General features: G+C 36.3%; 1 protein-coding gene across 2 annotated transcripts in view; it reads left to right on the forward strand.

Moving 5' to 3' along the window:
* Nucleotides 1–19051, forward strand: part of erbb4b (erb-b2 receptor tyrosine kinase 4b) — a 318456-nt gene that overhangs the window by 169769 nt on the left and 129636 nt on the right. The gene's annotated exons all lie outside the window — the stretch shown is intronic.

A 19051-nucleotide genomic window follows, 5' to 3' on the forward strand; every position in this document is an offset into this window, starting at 1 on the left:
AATTAGTTTGTGTGACTAAATGAGCAATACTCTCTCGGCTAAATGAAATCGGTGTGTAATTCAGTAACACCAACTCATTCCAGAGAGACTGTTAGATTTACAACCCTTAAAGCATGTTCATCATAACTTCCGTTCGCGATATTCACAAATCACGTAAATAATTTAAAATACTCTTATCATTTTGTAATTATTTTGGATTAATATGACAAGGCCATGCATTCAGAGGGCACGTTTCTCACGTTTCTATGCCGCCTGAAGGGGTTAAACTAATGAACAATGACTTCATTTAGCATTTTAATTTCGATGCAGCAGATCTTATGCATATTCATATTTTTGAAAATAAGCAATTAACCTGATGCTGTTGTTGATATCAGGGGAAAAGTCATTCAAAACCAATCAGAAGTAACGGGTTTTCTGAGAAGTTTCACTCAGGTGCATTTCGCATTAGGCCATCTCTCGTGAGATGCCCAACAAAACCTTTCAATGACTGAAAATAAGCTAGTGAATAACAAACTTATCACTGCCTTTACAGAAGCTTTAAATGGCCAGAGAATCATAAACAAGCTTTTTTGTGACTCTGAATGCTGTGAATGAAGCTGTTTGAAAGACACATTGTTTTCATTGTGATCTCCATCTTCAGTCATCAGAGACGACTCTCAAGGACTACTTGACTTTGTCTTTTGTAGCAAACCTACAGGTTAAAATGTTAAACAGAAAAGGGAGAGGGAAAAATGATAGAGAGGGAAAGGATAAAAATAACAAAGTTTTGAATTTGTTATATTATTATTTAAATACATATATATATATATATATATATATATATATATATATTTTTTTTTTTTTTTTTTTTTTTTTTAAGTTACCCCTATTATGATATTTTAAAAGTTCTTAATTTTGTTTTAGAGGTCTCCAACAATAGGTTTACATGCATCCAAGGTCAAAAACACTCTCATAACATACAATGTATATTTCTCATAATATACATTAATATACAATATTACTTCTTTTCTTATTGTGGGAAATGGTTCAAATTGTATTTGTTTTCGCAGCAAGAAAACAGCATCTTCTTGACATGTCGACAACATGAACCAAGCCTTTCCAGGCCTCAGCTACAAATATGGTGTTTAAGGACGGGTCAAAGTCGACATTGTTTGTGAACAGCCAATGAAAAACCATGGCTTGCATTATGCATATTTGTAACAAACCTATGTAGGTTCATGCAGGAAGTAAGACTGGAATTACTGATGACTTGTTTCAGGCAGAATCGGTTCTTTCGTTCGGGAGACTATATAACTCCATGTATCATGCACTTTCACCTTTGAAACTTTGCAGACCTTTTACATTCACAAACAGCTATATTACACACTACATGAAAGGTAATATCCAAAAAAGATATTTTATAAAATAAATGTGAAAAATTATTAATATGTTTAAATATATGATTTAATACAAAATAAAATACAAACACTTGTGTGTATACTGAATAATGATTTTATTAAAAATATATATCATTATATCATGAACAACTAGGCATTCTGCAGTGTACTCTGCAGTGGACATCATCAGCTGGTGTGATTACCACTACTGAATGAAGATGTGCAGCGGGAACCGCAGCTCTAATTGAATAATTGCCATTCGCCCAAACGATCCCAGTGCGGATCCTCTTCTCATCAAAAGTGTGCAATATTAACCATGACACAGGCAGAACCGGACGGTAATTAATGCACCAAATCAATTACAAATCACTCCATTTGGAGAATTCCTGCAGGAGAGCCCCTCATTATCAGGGTACTGATGGAGTCCCGCTCCCAGGAGGAGAGACACTGCTCTTCTTTAGCTCACCCAGTACGCAGCGAAAGATTTACACTGCTCAAGGAGATGTTTGGAGTGTCAAAGTCACAGATCTTTATGGGCTGTTCCTCTCTTCTGCTCAATCATCTATCCATAAATCCCTGAGATAGAGAAAATGAAATTTGATTGGCATGAAAGGACATCTTTAATGTGAATGCGTCTAAACTAATGTTGCACATAAAAGAACTGATGGTTCTTGTCTGGGATGAAAGAAAAAAATGGCAGTGTTGTCCTGGGCTCTGTGATGAGTTTGTATGAGCTCTGTATGAGGTTCTCTATGGCAGGATTTTTCAAACTCCTTGATGCCTATAACCCCCAAATATGACGATCTGTTTGCGAGGGGCTCCCATTTTGAAAATATTAGGGCTGCTGTGTGTTTTCATGTACAAAAACCCATTTATACTTTGTGAGGATTTTTTTTTTTTTTTTCAAAATTAACTAATTGGCTTTTATATTGTCACTGTACTATAGCCACAGAAAATTGTACACTATTATCTGGAAAATATATACTAATTAATTTGACCGTGTATCTTTTTTTCTACCCACTATTAGAGTAATGCCAATTAATTAAAGCCTGAAGAAAATTATTTTCAATTCAATCCAGATTTATAAAGTGCAGATTTGCAAAGTGTTTTTCAAACCCATCTGAAGGATCATGTGACACTGAAAACATATTTCATGTCTAATGTCTAATGTCACAATAAATATCGCTCTAAAGCAACATATAATAATGCACGTATTTAATAAAAAATTAGATAATTTAATCATTTTAAAGTTAAACTATTTGAAACTTCTGCTCTGTGATAGCATCCAGTGGAAAGGGATGAATATTGCAGGACCGTCACTAAAAATATTACTGATGGTACTGGTTAATACCGTTTTAAACATTAGACATGAAATATGTTTATTATATACTACCAGTCAAAAGTTTGGAATCGGTACGATTTTTAATGTTTTTAAAAGAAGTTTCCTCTGCTCACCAAGGCTGCATTTATTTAATTAAAAATACAGTAAAAACAGTAATATTGTGAAATATTATTACAATTTAAGATAACTGTTTTCTGTTTGAATATATTTTATGAAGTAATTTATTCCTGTGATGGCAAAGCTGAATTTTCAGCATCATTGCTCCAGTCTTCAGTGTCACATGATCCTTCAGAAATCATTCTAATATGCTGATTTGGTGCTCAAGAAACATTAATGATTATTATCAATGTTGAATTTTTTTTTCAGGATTTCTTGATGAATAAAAAGTTCAAAAGAACAGCATTTATCTGAAATACAAAGCTTTTGTAACATTATACACTACCGTTTAAAAGTTTGGGGTCAGTAAGAATTTTTATTTTTATTTTTTTGAAAAGAAATTAAAGAAATTAATGCTTTTATTCAGCAAGGATGCATTAAATCGATCAAAAGTGACAGTAAAGACATTTATAATGTTACAAAAGATTATATTTCAAATAAATGCTGCTCTTTTGAACTTTCTATTCATCAAAGAATCCTGAAAAAAAATATTGTACACAAATATTTTGTGCAGTTGTACACAATAAATGTTTCTTGAGCAGCAGATCAGCATATTAGAATGATTTCTGAAGGATCATGTGACACTGAAGACTGAAGTAATGATGCTGAAAATTCAGCTTTGATCACAGGAATAAATTACTTTATAAAATATATAATATTTCACATTATTACTGTTTTTACTGTATTTTTAATTAAATAAATGCAGCTTTGGTGAGCAGACGAAACTTCTTTTAAAAACATTAAAAATCTTACCGATTCCAAACTTTTGACTGGTAGTGTACATATGCTGAATGTGTTTCCTCTGAGTCAGTTATATAGTATTATTTGGGCTGATCAGTGTGATTTTGCCAAGTAGGATTTGTTCCATGGAAATGTACAAATTATTCAGTAACTTTCGGAGGCACAAAAGAAAAAAAATCACACACACGCACATGTTGGGCTTACATTTTTTATGGGGACATTCCACAGACAAAATGACTATTGGTACAAAAGGTATATTCTATCCTCTAACCCTAACCTTACCTTTAAACCAACCCATCACAGAAAACTTTCTGCATTTTTACATTTTCAAAAAACATCACTTAGTATGATTTATAAGCTGTTTTCCTCATGGGGACCAATGAGGCTTAGCATTATTGCACTTTTGTTTAAACATAAATTCACATACTGCAGACTGTATACATAAGAGTAGTATGATATGCTGTACTATAGCCAGTGTTTAATGCTTTCTGTCAACAAAATTAGTGTGATTGGAACATCTACAGTGACATTTAAGTGTTATTCCAGAAACAGACTGCAGAAGTGGATAAAAAGTGAGATCTTAAATGTTTGAGCAAATGTTTCGTTCATCGTTCTTCTGCTCTGTGACATAGCATTACTCAGTTTACCCCATGGAAAGGGAAAAAGTGGCTAAAAGTGAGATCTTAAATGTATGAGGGTTGCAATGCCAATAGAAGATGACCAGATTTTTTTTTTTTTTTTTTAACAAAGCTGCGGAATCTTAATCCTTCTCATGTCTGGAAAATCTGCATTTCAACTCCTGTAACAAGCCAGCCGAAGAGACCTTTAAAACTCAAGAAGAGTAAATGTTCTTAAATCATGATTTAACATCTGCTTTAGAGACAGAGAGTCTGATCTGCCACCTGCCAGGGCAAAGCTCATACATCACTGTCTGCTGCCGATGATGTCATTTCCTAGATTCAGCGCCCGCAAAGTTGGAAATTCTTCAGCTTCTGAAGACGTCCCGGGTTCAGCTGCAGTGTAGTGCACATTTTGACATTCTATGCACACAGAGCCAAACCTCAAAGTTTAAGGTTAATGCATCAGAAGCAAAGCTGATCATTTCTAGACGACATCTTTTTCCATAGGGTGACCTTTCACGAATGTAAATATATGGATTTTTTTTTTTTTTTTTTTTTTTAAACCAAGAGGTAAAAAAATAACGAGGTTCACTGAGTCTGTAAGAAATCTACCAAGCATTTGAAACAGCAGCACAGGAAGTACATCTAGAACTGGGCTCTGCAGTACAGGAAATCTTTGCAGTGGCAGATCAAATAAAAATGTGAAGGTTTGTCTCAAGCACTCCAATTCTTGTCAGCATCACATATTTGACATCTCAGTGTGCAAAGGACAGGATAAAAAGGAATTGGACACAGACAGACTGTTATGTCATCTGAATCAAAGAGAAAATACTTTTGAAGACAAAATGGAGCAGACATATTCACTTTGACTATGGAGATATGAAGATAGACCATATAACGTCCATTTAAAGAGTTTGTTTACCCCAAAATTTTATGTACACACACTCATGTCATTCTGACCCCATAGTATTTTTTTTTTTTTTTTTTTTGAAAAATATAAAATTTAATGTCTGAGATGGCTGTTCTTTACTAACAAAAGCTCCCAAAAAGAAAGAAAAGAAAAGATTATTTTATTTATTTATTTATTTTTAAGAAATGAATACTTATATTAAGCATGGACGAAATAGTATAAATCACCATGCACTTTCATTGTATGTAAAACAAAAGATCAAACATTCTGCCTAACATCTCCTTTTGTGTTTCATGGATGAAATATATATATATATATATATATATATATATATATATATTATAGGGTTAGAATGGCACTGTGGGTGAGGAAATTCTGAAAACATTTTTTTGTTTTTTTTTCTGGGTAAACTATTCCTTTAAAGAGAGGCAGAGGGTTTCAGTGGCAGACGTGAGCACATGTTGAGGAAAAAGAGCAAAGGGAAGTGATCTGTATCATGGGTAGAGTCAGCAGAAGGAGATGGATATCGTTCTTAATTACTGTTGAGCCCAATCAATACAATAGGAAATCAAGCATAGTTCATTGTGGGGTGCTGAAGTCTGTGTGCGTGAAAGCTTTTATTAAGTGCAGATAAAACAAATAGATGAATGATTATATTAAGACATCTGAGGAAACACTCTGTTTTCATGAGGCATCTCCCCTGCAGCGAATCACAATAAATCGACACACACACACATACATCTCTAGAGAGAGGATGAGAGGGCCGTATATAGTGTCACAGCAGTTCTGCTGTTGTGATCCTTAGTCCACAGGGAAAAGGTGGAAAGTAGAGGAAACAGGATAAAAGACAGACTTCCTGCAGAGTGACTGGTTTTCTTTCTCTCGCAATAATCAAAGCTCTTAACACACAATCTCAGCCAGCCTCCATCTTAGAATGTGGCGTCCCTGTAAGAGCGCCCACACTTTCCGACCCCCTCGGAGTGTGAGATGAAAGAGTTTGTAGGGTCCGAAGGGACCGCCACTCAATCCTGTAATGAGCTTCACACCTGTGACTGGCCTCGCATACACAGATGTTTACCTTTACATTTATTCATTTAGCAGACTAAAGCGTCTTACAAATGAGGAATACAACAAGCGATTCATCTTAAAAACATAGTTCTGAACAGAATAGTACAAGCTAGAGCTGGGGGGTATTAAGGAATAGTGAGAGCATAGACAAGGGAATAGTGAAAGCATCGAATTATTATTATTAGCAGGATGAGGTTGCTCATGGAAGACACCCGTTTTTGGCTGTTTCTTGAATATTGTCTGGGATTTTGTTGTCTGCATAGAGTTGGGGAGATCATTCCACCAGCAAGGAACAGTGAACAAAAACATGATTTTGTGCCTCTCTGTGGTGGTACGTACTAGGGGTGGGTGATATGGCAAACATATCATATCATGATTTTCAGGAAAATCACGATTTTATCACAATTTTTTCATGTTGGTTTTACTATTTTGCAAGTGACTGAGCAGTACAGCTAAACTAATTTCTAATTTCTAATAGCCTTACAAGGTAACAAAATATAAAAGAAAAAGAATGACAGACCATTTAGGCCAAAGTAGGGGTGGACGGAGGTGCACATTACAAATACAATATAATATACAAATTAAATAAACAGTGCTTTATTTTTTTTCACAGTAGGTGTATTTAACAGTAGCATTAAAGTAAGGAACTGAATAAACAAATGTAAAAATAAAACGCTACATAGACTTCACTGTATAAATTATATATACACTGATTCTTATTAAAGCTACTGAAGTTATTCAGTGAAGAGCAGTAAGCGATTTTCTCTTTGTCTTTTGTTGTTTGATTAACATTAATAAAAAGCGGAAGCAGGTTTATTTGGCTGCTGACATTTTAACAGATTAGTTCACTTTCAAATGAAAATTAGCCCAAGCTTTACTCACCTTCAAGCCATCCTAGGTGTATATGACTTTCTTCTTTCTGATGAACACAATCGGAGAAATATGAATAATGAGCTGAAGAAAGTGCCTCCTTCCACATCCATCCATCATAAACACGGTTCCAGAGGGTTGATAAAGGCTTTCTGAAGCGATATTTCTTTGTAACTTGAATACGGAAGGTGGTCTGGCGGAAACTAGATATTTTACTTCATAACTAGCTAAATATCGATTTTTTTTTTTTCACACAAACGCAATGCTTTACTTTAGAAGGCCTTTATTAACCCCCTGGAGCCATGTGGAGTATGTTTATGTTGGATGGATGTTGATGGAGACACTTTCTTCAGCTCATACTTGTTTAACCTCGCTCACTGCCATTAGAAAGCTTGGATGCGTCAGGATATTTATTAATATTTCTCCGATTGTGTTCATCAGAAAGAAGAAAGTCACCTAGGATAGCTTTAGGGTGAGTAAAGCTTGGGGTAATTTTCATCTGAAAGTGAACTAATCCTTTAAGACCTTACGCACGTATCTAATATACAGACACACATCCGTTTTTTTCTGTTTACGTTCATTTAAGACATAACCGACTGTGTTTATGTAAACCTTGTGTGTATTTGACAGTTTAGGCGCAGTAAGATGCGAAAGATAACTTATTTTAGTACTCAAGTGCTGTTTGACAGGCTTTTAAATGTGCGCGCTTTGGTTGTAAGCACTCAGAGAAGCACATGTCAGAACAGCGTGCAAAGCTTTAAAACGCATGCAAATAATAACCTTTCGTGATTGTGAATAACTGCAATGCCATGTGAGTGTAACCCTACCTCTGCGTTAACGTGATGTGAATGTACGTCGCATTGTACAGTATGTTGGGACGGAGGTGCCAGAGCTGATAGAATGCACTATAGCACGATACTACAATATTTCTTCAAAAGTAGAATCATGATATCACGTTCTGCTCCAAAAGTAGTCTATTTACTTAGCAAAGCGTAAAGTGATATTTACAGGATAGGTTGCACAGGATATGCTTTCACGTAGGCTAACAATTGATCTTGTCATTTAAAAAATCGATATCTGGATTATTCAAATACCTGCTTCCTTTCACGTTTACATGATAGTGGATTTCGGTTTTGATGTTATACTTCGGAAGCATGCCAAAAGCATGCCAAAAATAAAACTGCACCATATGTATTTATTTATTTTTCATTAGGCCTATGTATCAATACAACTGGAAAAGCTTGTTCTGTATCTCAAAACCAGCGTCTGTGTGCACACAGATGGAGCACTCCTGTGCCAGACATGTTTCCCAAACATATTTCAGGCAGTGAAATATAAAGATATCACATTGGAGCATCAACACTCCGCTGAGCCAGATGGTTTGAAAATGCATGTTTGCTAAAACAAAGCCCAAAGCTCCATTAATGATCGGTGACATCATTGTAGCGGGGCTGCTGTCTGCTCCTGTGGCGTCTACTCTGTGTGAGATAGCAGTCCATAGCAGCAGTGCGAAGGAACAGGAAGGATCGCTATAGGAACTGTTTACAGTGCTGTCAGTTCTTAACGACAGCTCACTCCACCTTCAAAACATGTCAACCTACTCTCTCTTCTCTAAAATGACAGGTTGATCCCGCTGGAGGTACAGCTATTAAAGCATAGATATGGTGTTTTACAACAAACGTGTTTGTTTTTGATAGTGTGTAATCGTCCATATTTTGGCACTGTTTGAAAATATGAGAAATATAATTTCTGCCTTTTTTAGTGATATTGCATTTTCCATTTCCATATGCACAAATAATGCAGTAACACTTTAGATTAGAGACACATATTCACTATTAACTAGGAGTTTTCCTTCAATAAACTCCTAATTACTGCCTGTTGATAGTAAGGTAGTTATTGTAGTGGTTATGTTTAGGTATGTGGTAAGTTTAAAGGATCAAGAATATGCTCATGCAGAATAATGCATTAATATGTGCTTTATTAGTACTAATAAACAGCCAGTATTCTAGTAATATGCATTTTAATAAGCAACTAGTTAATAGTAAATAGTGCTTTTTTATTCTTACACATTTACTTTTGACAACACTACTCTGTGACTCACGGATTATATTTGCTTATTTAATGTACTCTACCATTAAAAACTCAAATCAGTATTGTCTTGTGTTTGGCTTTGTTTATCCCCATGGTTGCAAATTACCCATATGTGATTGTGACTTCAGTGTTTGTCAGAGGCCTCAGAGTAAATGTCTGCTCACATCATTGTAGACAATGTTTCATTGTTTGTTACAGTGTTCTGTTGTCTTACAGTATGAGTCTAGGCACTTGCAGTATCTGGGCTTCTCAAATAGAAATAGTATTTGCATGTTTATCTCAGAATGTAGCTGCACAAGCAGCAAGGTAATATTCCAAAACGCAGCAATCCATTTCTTTAACCTGCAGTATGAAATTACAGAGAACACCTTCCTGTCTGTCATGTCTGCGCCTGAGTTTCAAATATTTGCTGTCACAGAATGTTTTGTGGTAATCAACATATCCTGCAGGCTTTGCTTATCAGCGAGTCTGACATGTGTCTGTTGCACTGTCTAAGCCAATGAGAATCAAACAGAGCGCTGTGCTGCGCCTCTCATTCACAATTCCCCTCACAGTGGAAGTATGGCGTCTCCGTCAGTCCACACAGATTAGACAGATGACATGCTGTATGTTCTATGGTGACAGGGATATCCATAAATTTTAAAATTGGTTTAATGTAGCTCAAAAGCTTGTTTACATTTAGAATTCTCATTCATAAAATATTGTCTTTGTGAAGAAAAGAAAAAAGGGATTTTAGTTTCTTTGATTGTACTTTTGTTCAGTTTGTTCAAGATAGAACGTCCTTCTTTTTGGTTTAAGGGTGAGATGAAACACTTCAGACTTTGTAAGATCAAAATATCAACATAAGCATTATTTATTTCAACTGTCACTATTTGAAGTAAACTTAAAGGAGAGGAATAAAGGGTAAATGGAGCAGGAGAGAATTCAGGACTGCTTAACTCTGGAACATGATGAATCTTCCCTTAGCTGTGGCTATACATATAGTTTTCGGGATGGGAAGCATAAGGATTTCCAATTCCATTTACAGCTAAAACTTCTATTTTGTTTGTTTGTTTGTTTGTTGCTGTGGCGCTGTAAGTTTAGCAGAATACTAGTTGCAGGAAACACTACATTGATGTTTCAAGAACTGTTAACAAAATAATGTCATGAAAATGTCATTCAGCACTGGTGTTGTTTTTTTTAATGCGTTCTTCATTCTCAACTTTAGTATGACATGGAGATATGATGGAAATACATTCGTGAATGTAATAACAAAGTTTAAAATATAGCTGTAAGCAGCAATTACGGGGTCAAGCCGAATAAGGGCAGAAAAGGACATATTTGTGGACATCTGTGATCATGTGTTTAGGATAAAGCTGTTTAAATTACATCAGTTAAAGCACTTATAACATAATAACACGGTTTATAACTTCTGAGCAGTAAGTGGCACTATGACTAAACTCTGCATGCACCCTCAAGTTATGCCTGTGATAACATGTACCAAGTTTCATGTCAATACACACAACTTTTGCAAAGATACAGCCGCATATCCATTTTGGCGTGCTCGCAGTCAAATTTGTTGACGCAGTTTAAAACAACGGTTGGGTCTATCAAATCTTTTAATACGTTTTTGTCATGAGTGTCTGTAGATGCTACATACCAAATTTCATACAAATCGGACACATTTTGTAGGAGAAGTTCGAAAAAGTAGGTTTTAAATAAAATTCAATATGGCGGACAGTAAGTATGGTAGAATATGGCAAATTTGGTATCGGACTCGGCATAAGCCAACAAATCTAATGATGGAAGTTAAATAACAATATGTTGAATTTTTCATATGTTATAATCATTTTTTGCCCATGAGAGTGCATTGACCTAAAACTTTACAAGTCCTCTCAGTACATGGCCTCGATGAATCATAATGAGTTTCGTAACGATGCGTTCATGCGTTAGTAAAACACAGCATTTTATGTCAAAATTCAAAATGGCTGACACCCAAAATGGCTCAACTCGGCATGCGTCATGGTTTTAGAGCAAGGCATTCAAAAGTTATAAGCAAAAATAGCCATTTTTCCAATCTCGGCACCAGTAGATGGCGTTGTGACAATACTATGCATCTACCCTGGTGTCATGCCTGTAATAACATATACCAAGTTTGGTGTCAATACATCAAATCATTGCATTTTTGCGCATTCGCCATCAAATTCGTTGACGCGCTTTACGAGAACAGATTGGCTGATCAAATATCTTTTAATTATTTTTTGCCTGGAGTGTGAGTAGATGCTACATTCCAAATTTCGTGCAAATTGAACAAACACTCTTGGAGAAGTTCGAAAAAGTAGGTTTTTCAGAGAATTCAAAATGGCTGAAAAATTTTCAATGGCGGAAATGAAGTCATAGGGTGCATTCAAATCAGCATGAGCCATGGAATCAGAAGTAGAAAAGTTATGAGCATAAACATGAGTGAATTTTTGAACTGTTGGTGGCACTAGAGGGTTTGAGGTAGAGACTCACAATTTGATAGGGTAACCTTTCAGACTGTCCTCTATCTGTGTGCCAAATTGTATAACTTTTTTCCATACGGTTCTATGGGCTGCCATAGACTCAAGAGCGGAAGAAGGGGCTTGACCCCTAATTAGGGCCAAAAGTTATTGTTTTCATCTTTTTTAACAAATAATCAGTGAAATTTCACTGAAGAGGCTGAACTCATTATTAAAATGTTTGATTTTCTATTTGTTTTATTTGAGGTTTGTGAACTTTAGGACTTTAGGACTTTTTGTGACTTTTTTTTTTTTTTTTTTTTTTTTTACATTAAACAGATTATGTCATGGTTATGTCATATAGTATTACATTCACTGTTGGATACAGAGAAGGTCAGAGGTGGGATGGCGTGGCAGAGGGATACAGACATTTGATGTGTTTAAAACTAGTTACCGTTCATTCTAGGATAATTTTTGTTTTGATAATAGTAATAGTTTAATAAGCATTTCTTACAAAAAAAGTTTTTCTCACCTCTAATGCCTTTAAAAAAAAAAAACTATGACACCAGCTGCATGGAAAGTGCCACCTGCATGTTGAACTTTGATAATGAATGATGACTACCAACTCTGCTAATAAGTAATTATAATAATCAGAACAAGTATTTGCATAATAATGATAAATATGTACTCATTATAAAACTGTATAGAAATGTAGCAGAGAGATGCTGTGTCTGTATTTTCTGAGGGTAGGATGCATTAGCATAAGGACACTCAGTGATCCAAACCCCGGAACCTCTATGTATGTCTCCGCCCACTCTTCCAAAAGACACAACAAGATCTATATGTATGTAAATGAGCACTAATTAGCATAATGGTATACACAGGGGTCATGGTGTTGCTATATGTTTACACTCTCTCTGTTAAATCTCTCTAAATCTCTCTTTGTCTAGTCTGTCCTCCTCCTCGTCTCTCGTTCTCAACCCCTCTGTTGTCGTCTCTGAACTGGAACAGGTGGGGTATTAATTATGCATTAAAATATACAGAAGACCAACTATGATCCACTCGACTGCAGCCCTGTCGTTCGCCTCATCCTCATCTCTCTGTCCATCTTTCTTTCTCCTCATCCCTGTTTCTCTCTCCATTCCACTCTTGTTTGTGAATTGCAGGAGTTTATTTCCACACTGAGCACGTCTCGGGGAGTGAAAGGGGATTTTGTTTGCGCGGCACACTTCCTCTACCCCAACACTCTACTGCTGAGAAAAGACAGAATCCCTGGAAATCTAGCGAATCTGTCCATATCTTTCTCCTATATTTTGTTCACTGCTGTTTTGTGTTTTCTCTGGCTGTGTTTGAATGGAAGGCCCAGGGCGAATAGACTAAACAGTTGTGACTTTTGCACACTATATTTTTTCACTATATTTCACTGTATTTTTCACTATATTTACCACAGAAACCTGTTCGGTAATTCTTTAAATGATGGAAATAAGCATTATAACGGGACATATTTTTCGTATCTTTCTGAATCCATGCTGTAATTTGAATGGTAACAGGCTCATTTCAGACAATCTGGTCTGTGTTCCCATATCTTAAAATCACTTTCTAGTTCATATAACAGTATCTTTACCAGCACTAAGTTGGCTTTCAAAGCTCAGATGTCCTTCTCCTGTCAGTATCACGAGAGCTTTAAGTGGACCACTGCCATCAGAGCTTCCAAACCCAACATCAGGGCTCCCATATCTCCCACTCTGTCCTTACACCTCATGCAGGAACATGAGCTATATTTATAGATTGGCTTTATCGGGACTGTTGGACAGTTACCTTTAACAGGCATCATAGGGGCTCAAACTGCCCCTAGTGCTGGGTGTATCTTTAAGTGCTCTATTAGACCACCTGTATAAGAGTCTCTCTCATTGGCTTCTAAAAGCATCTTTGGTGTCTGTTGTCAGTTTATAAGTACAGCAGATAGGATATGTAGAAATGCTGCGAGATATGGAAGCTTGTTTTCACCATGGAATAAAAAAAAGGTAATTACGACTTTTTATCTTACAATTCTGACTTTTTTTCTCAGAATTGCGAGAATTGCGTGATATAAAGTCAGAATTGTGAGTTATAAAGTCAGAATTGCGTGACATAAAGTCGCAATTCCGTCTTATAAAGTCAGAATTGCCAGATATAAACTCGCAATTGTGATAAAAAAAAGTCAGAATTGCATGTTTATATCCCACAATTTTGACTTTTTTTTCTCAGAATTGTGAGATATAAACTCGCAATTGTGTGTTATAATGTCCAATTTATGAGGAAAAAAAGGCTGACTGTATCGTGCAATTCTGACTTTATAACTCGTAATTGCATGTTATAAGTCAGAATTGCGAGATATAAACACAATTCTGAGGAAAAAGTCAGAATTGCGAGATATAAAGTCAGAACTGCGTGATAAAAACTCACAATTGTGAGAAAAAAGTCAGAATTGTGACTATATCTCGTAATTCTGACTTTATAACACATAATTTAAGTGTGACATAATATAATTGTGACCCTGGACCACAAAACCAGTCATAAGGGTAAATTTTTTTAAATTGAGATTTATACGTCATATGGAAGCTGAATAAATAAGCTTTCCATTGATGTATGGTTTGTTATAGGACAATATTTGGCTGAGATACAACTCTTTGAAAATCTGGAATCTGAGGGTGCAAAAAAATCAAAATAGAGAAAATCGCCTTTAAAGTTGTCCAAACGAAGTCCTTAGCAACGCATATTGCTTACAAAAATAAATTTTTGATATATTTATGGTAGGAAATTTTCAAAATATCTTCATGGAACATGATTTTTACTTAATATCCTAAAGATTTTTCAATAATTTTGACCCATAAAATCTATTGTTGGCTATTGCTACAAATATACCTGTGCGACTTATGACTGGTTTTCTGGTCCAGGGTCACATTTGTGAGTTTATACCAAAAAATTCTGACTTTATAACTTGCCATTGCGGGTTTAAATCTGACAATTCTGAGAAAAAAGTAAATTGTGAAAAAAGTCACAATTACCTTTTTATTTATTTATTTATTTATTTATTTATTTATTTTTTAATTTAGTGGCGGAAACAAGCTTCCATAAAGAGAGGTATATAAACTATCATTCAAAAGTTTGGGGTCAGTACTTTTTTTTTTTTTTTTTTTTTTAATTTAATACTTTTTTAGTCAGAAAAAGATGCATAAAACTGACAATAAAGACATAATTTTACAAAAGTTTTCTGTTTCAGATAAATGCTGTTAATTTCAACCTTTCTATTGATTAAAGAATCCTGTTATCACAAAATATTAATCAGCACAACTGTTTTCAGAATTGTTAATAATAATAAGAAATGTTTCTTGAGCACCAAATCAGCATATTAGAATGATTTCTGAAGGATCATGTGACATGGGGTAATGATGCTAAAAATTTTGCTTTGCCATCACATAAATATTTTTCAAAATATATTATATACTTACATTTTAAAATATATTAAAATAGAATATTTATTTTAGATTGTAATAATATTTCACAATAGTACTATTTTAAAGTATTTTGGATTAAATAAATGCAGCCTTAGTGAGCATTAGATTACAACTTCTTTCAAAAATATATATAAAAAAAAAGTCTTACTGACGCCAAACTTTTGAAACTTTTTCTATGATATATCTTTGCAACAAAAAAAAATCCCTGCTTTTAAAAAAGACAGTTTTTTCTTCTCTGAAGATGAACTGTTTTGATCTACAGATAAAACCATGAATTGCAGTTGTTCAACTACTTGTTTTAGACATGAATTTTAAAAACTTTGAATTTTACAAAGTCAGAGCTGTAGGTTTGCACTGCATCCAAAGTTTTAGAGTTTATTTTTCACTCTGTAGAGGATCGACCACCTTGGGTGTAACACAAAAAATTCTTACTCCAAATACAACAGATACAAATAGGTTGAAAGTTCTTACAAATGAACACAGACATCCCGAACAAAGAAGCAGTGAAAGTCATCCTTGTGTTACAGGTGCAGAGCCTTAACTGTGAGAGGAGAAGATACCATCGAAGATACAGTAGAAGTTGTAACAGAATGAGGCGTTGCTTTGTGTGTCCATTGATCTCTATACAGCTCAGGCTGGATGTGTTATGTTTAACAACAGGTGGAAAGAGCTCCTCATTGACGCCACAACATTAGCTATAAACTGCGCTTGTAATCACAACAAGCTGTTTACCTTTATTTATGTGCTTCATTATTGAGCAAACAGCAAGAAGAAAGAGGACCCCGTCCTTTCCCTTTCCTCTGCTCTCTTCTCCACTCTGGGAAGTATCGATCCACTGGCTTGAAAATAACAAATTAGTTTGAGAAAGAGGAATTAAATGGTGTTGGAAAGCGAGTGCGGGAAGCCGAATAGGCTGTGTGGAAAATCTCTGCAAAGTAATCCTTTAATTAAATTAGGAGAAGTACAACAAAGATGTTGCTGTTTTTTTTTTTTTCCACCCTCTACTTTCCCCCACTCTCTCATGTCTTTTAGACAGCAGCAGGTTCCAGAGGTTGCTAGGTAACTGGGATGGGTTTAGTTCCCGGTGGCCAGGGGTGAGGGGGTTGTTGGCAGGATGTGGCAAGTGCAGTGGCTTTTTGTTGGCCGTAAGGAGAGGAAGAGGAAATGGAGGGACCACAGCAAGGTCAAAGGCTTGGCTAGTATTCGTGCTTTCATCCAAATTCAGATGCCATGACGGGATCAGAGTATGTGAGTGGAGTGGCATTTTTTACGCTTTCTGCTCCTCGCTCAGCGCTGAAAAAAACCAAGTTCACCCTATAACAAAATTTGCTCTTTTTTTTTTTTCTTTCTTTGTAACGGGATGCACAATATATTGGTTATCAGTGTTAGACAATATTAATATTGGTGCACATAATGTGTGTATAATAGTTGATGTTAACCATTTTATTTCCAAATGTAAAAGGTTTGTAGTTTTTCCAAACGCATGTCTTTTTAAACTAAAAAAAAAAAAAAAAAAAAGTTATTCCTTATCCGTTTGTCCGTCGTTAATTTTCCCAAAGCCTATTTTTTTTGTTAGTACATTACAGATTTTATCTCACTTTCTATTAAAGGGTCCTTGATTATGATTTCACTTTTTAGGGAGATATTTTCTTTTACAGAAATTGCTTTTTAAGGACTACAACAAATGGCTGACGAGCTTCTTCCCGGGTTGGTGACATCACAAACCCCCAAATTTACATAAACCCTGCCCCCGAGAACATGCAACAAAGGCCATGTTGGGCTGCTTTAGAGAAGAGGAAGTGTTGTTGTAGTACAGTGTTGTTACCATACCGTCATTTTACGCCAGACTGCTTCACAAACGAGGGTCAATTCAACGCTGGACTTGCACAAAAGGTTAACATGACGGCACATGCTAGTCGATGAGTTGAATCAACTCCACAGCAACTACATAAATGTATCCACTAACTACTCAGAAATGTCCAGCTGCATTCTAAAAGTTGTAACTTCTTCCTGAGTCTCTCCATCAGTGTCCGACTCTGGTTTGAACAACGTAAGGCTGAAAACCGTTACTCACAATCTTCATTTTGGCTGCGTGAGATTCTCCAGCTTTGTTGTTGTTGAGCAACCGAAGCGAGCTGTTAAAGCTCCACCCTCTTTTGGAAAGTGGGCCGGGTGCAGCAGCTCATTTGCATTTAAAGGGACACACACAAAAATGGCGTGTTTTTGCTCACACCCAAATAGGGGCAAATTTGACAAGCTATAATAAATGATCTGTGGTGTATTTTGAGCTGAAATTTCACAGACACATTCTGGGGACACCAGAGACTTATATTACATCTTGTAAAAGGGGCATTATAAGTCCCCTTTAAAGGAACAAGTTTTTGCATTCTCTTCACTGCTTTCCCATTGTTTTTTCATGTAAACATGCACCAGACAGACGTGTTTGTCCATTGCACTCACATCTCTCATCATTTGCAGCATCTTTTGTGGCGCTCAAGTTAAGAATAGTTACATTTTTAAAAAATTATCTGTTTTAGTTCCACTTCTCCTGCATCTCCCTTTTTTAAGAAATGGCCCCAACGCTGTCAAACAAGTAGAATATTCTTGCTAATATACAGTTGCATTATGGTCCGTTAATGTGTTGTGCTCTTGATGAAGCAGTATCAGAGTTATATATAAAAAAGCGCTCTCGTCTCCAGTCCACACTGCACTCCTACTTTGTACAGGGTGTACCGAAGTAGCACTGATTCACTTACAGCTGCGTATATGCTATTTCCAGCTGGTCCACTCTCCGTACCTCCTCCTCAGAAGTCTTGTAACCCCACTTGACACAATCCTCACAGCGCACATCAGTGATACCCCACGTACACGGACAGGAAGTGCTTCCTGCAATGTCCCTGCAGCTATTAGAACAGTTCATTAGCCCAGATAAATGACTGAGGCTCTGACTGGCCTTCTAGCACTGCTGCTAAAAAGAGCTCACGTCTCTGCCCATTAGCTGGACATGGCGGACGATGACAGCAGCAGGACCGGCCCTGTCACACTGCATGGGTCCTGAGATGAAGCTCACGCTAACTGACGGCTGTCAGTGAGAGCACTCCTGTTGTTAGCGCTTCCTCAGGGCTATTTCTGCCCCCCAACACACACACACACACACACACACACACACACACACACACACACATGCAGTGTCATCATTCACAGCAGGAGGCGCTCTGTCAGAATGAATGAAACTGTGTCTGCCCTAATGACAGGCGCGGTGACGGCACCAGTATGTCACGGCGAGGGTCTCACGGATGTGGTTGGATGGGTTTGAGTCATCCCCAAGATCATTATCTGTCTAGTAGAGGGTAGAGGGAGAGATAGTAAAAAAGAACAAGACAGAGAAAGAGAGAGAGATAACCCTCTGGCTTATTGTGTCCTACTGCTGCCCAGAGTGCTGCCCACTCCCAACACTTCAACTAATGACTGTATGATGAGCCAAGAGGTCTGACGTGACTCTACGCATGAGTTTACATCACAGCCACTTTAGATTTCGCCTTTATAATTGAGACACAATCATATTTCAACAGGACCATATGGGAGAGGCACTTTTTTTTGTTTTGTTTTTTAGAAATTTCTTTTTAACAAGCAAGTCCTATTTGGTCGGAACTTGTTTTCTAAACAACGTTTGATCTTTGCAGTTTCCGCGATTTGGCTCTATTTATTAATTTTATACTTTTATATTTTCGTCAGATACCATCGATATTGAACGTCAAGCATGCAGAAGATTTGTGTGCAAACGGTAGCTCAAAAAAAAAAAAACATGAGGAGAAGCGTTAGTACAACATCAGCAATCACAGACATTCGCATTCAGATGGAATTCGATTTCTCAGAGAACCATTGTGTTTTTCTGAAAAACAGTAGGTAATTTTCTCTGGA

The sequence above is a fragment of the Ctenopharyngodon idella genome, chromosome 9 (assembly GCF_019924925.1).
Source record: "Ctenopharyngodon idella isolate HZGC_01 chromosome 9, HZGC01, whole genome shotgun sequence".
Taxonomy (NCBI): Eukaryota; Metazoa; Chordata; class Actinopteri; order Cypriniformes; family Xenocyprididae; genus Ctenopharyngodon; species Ctenopharyngodon idella.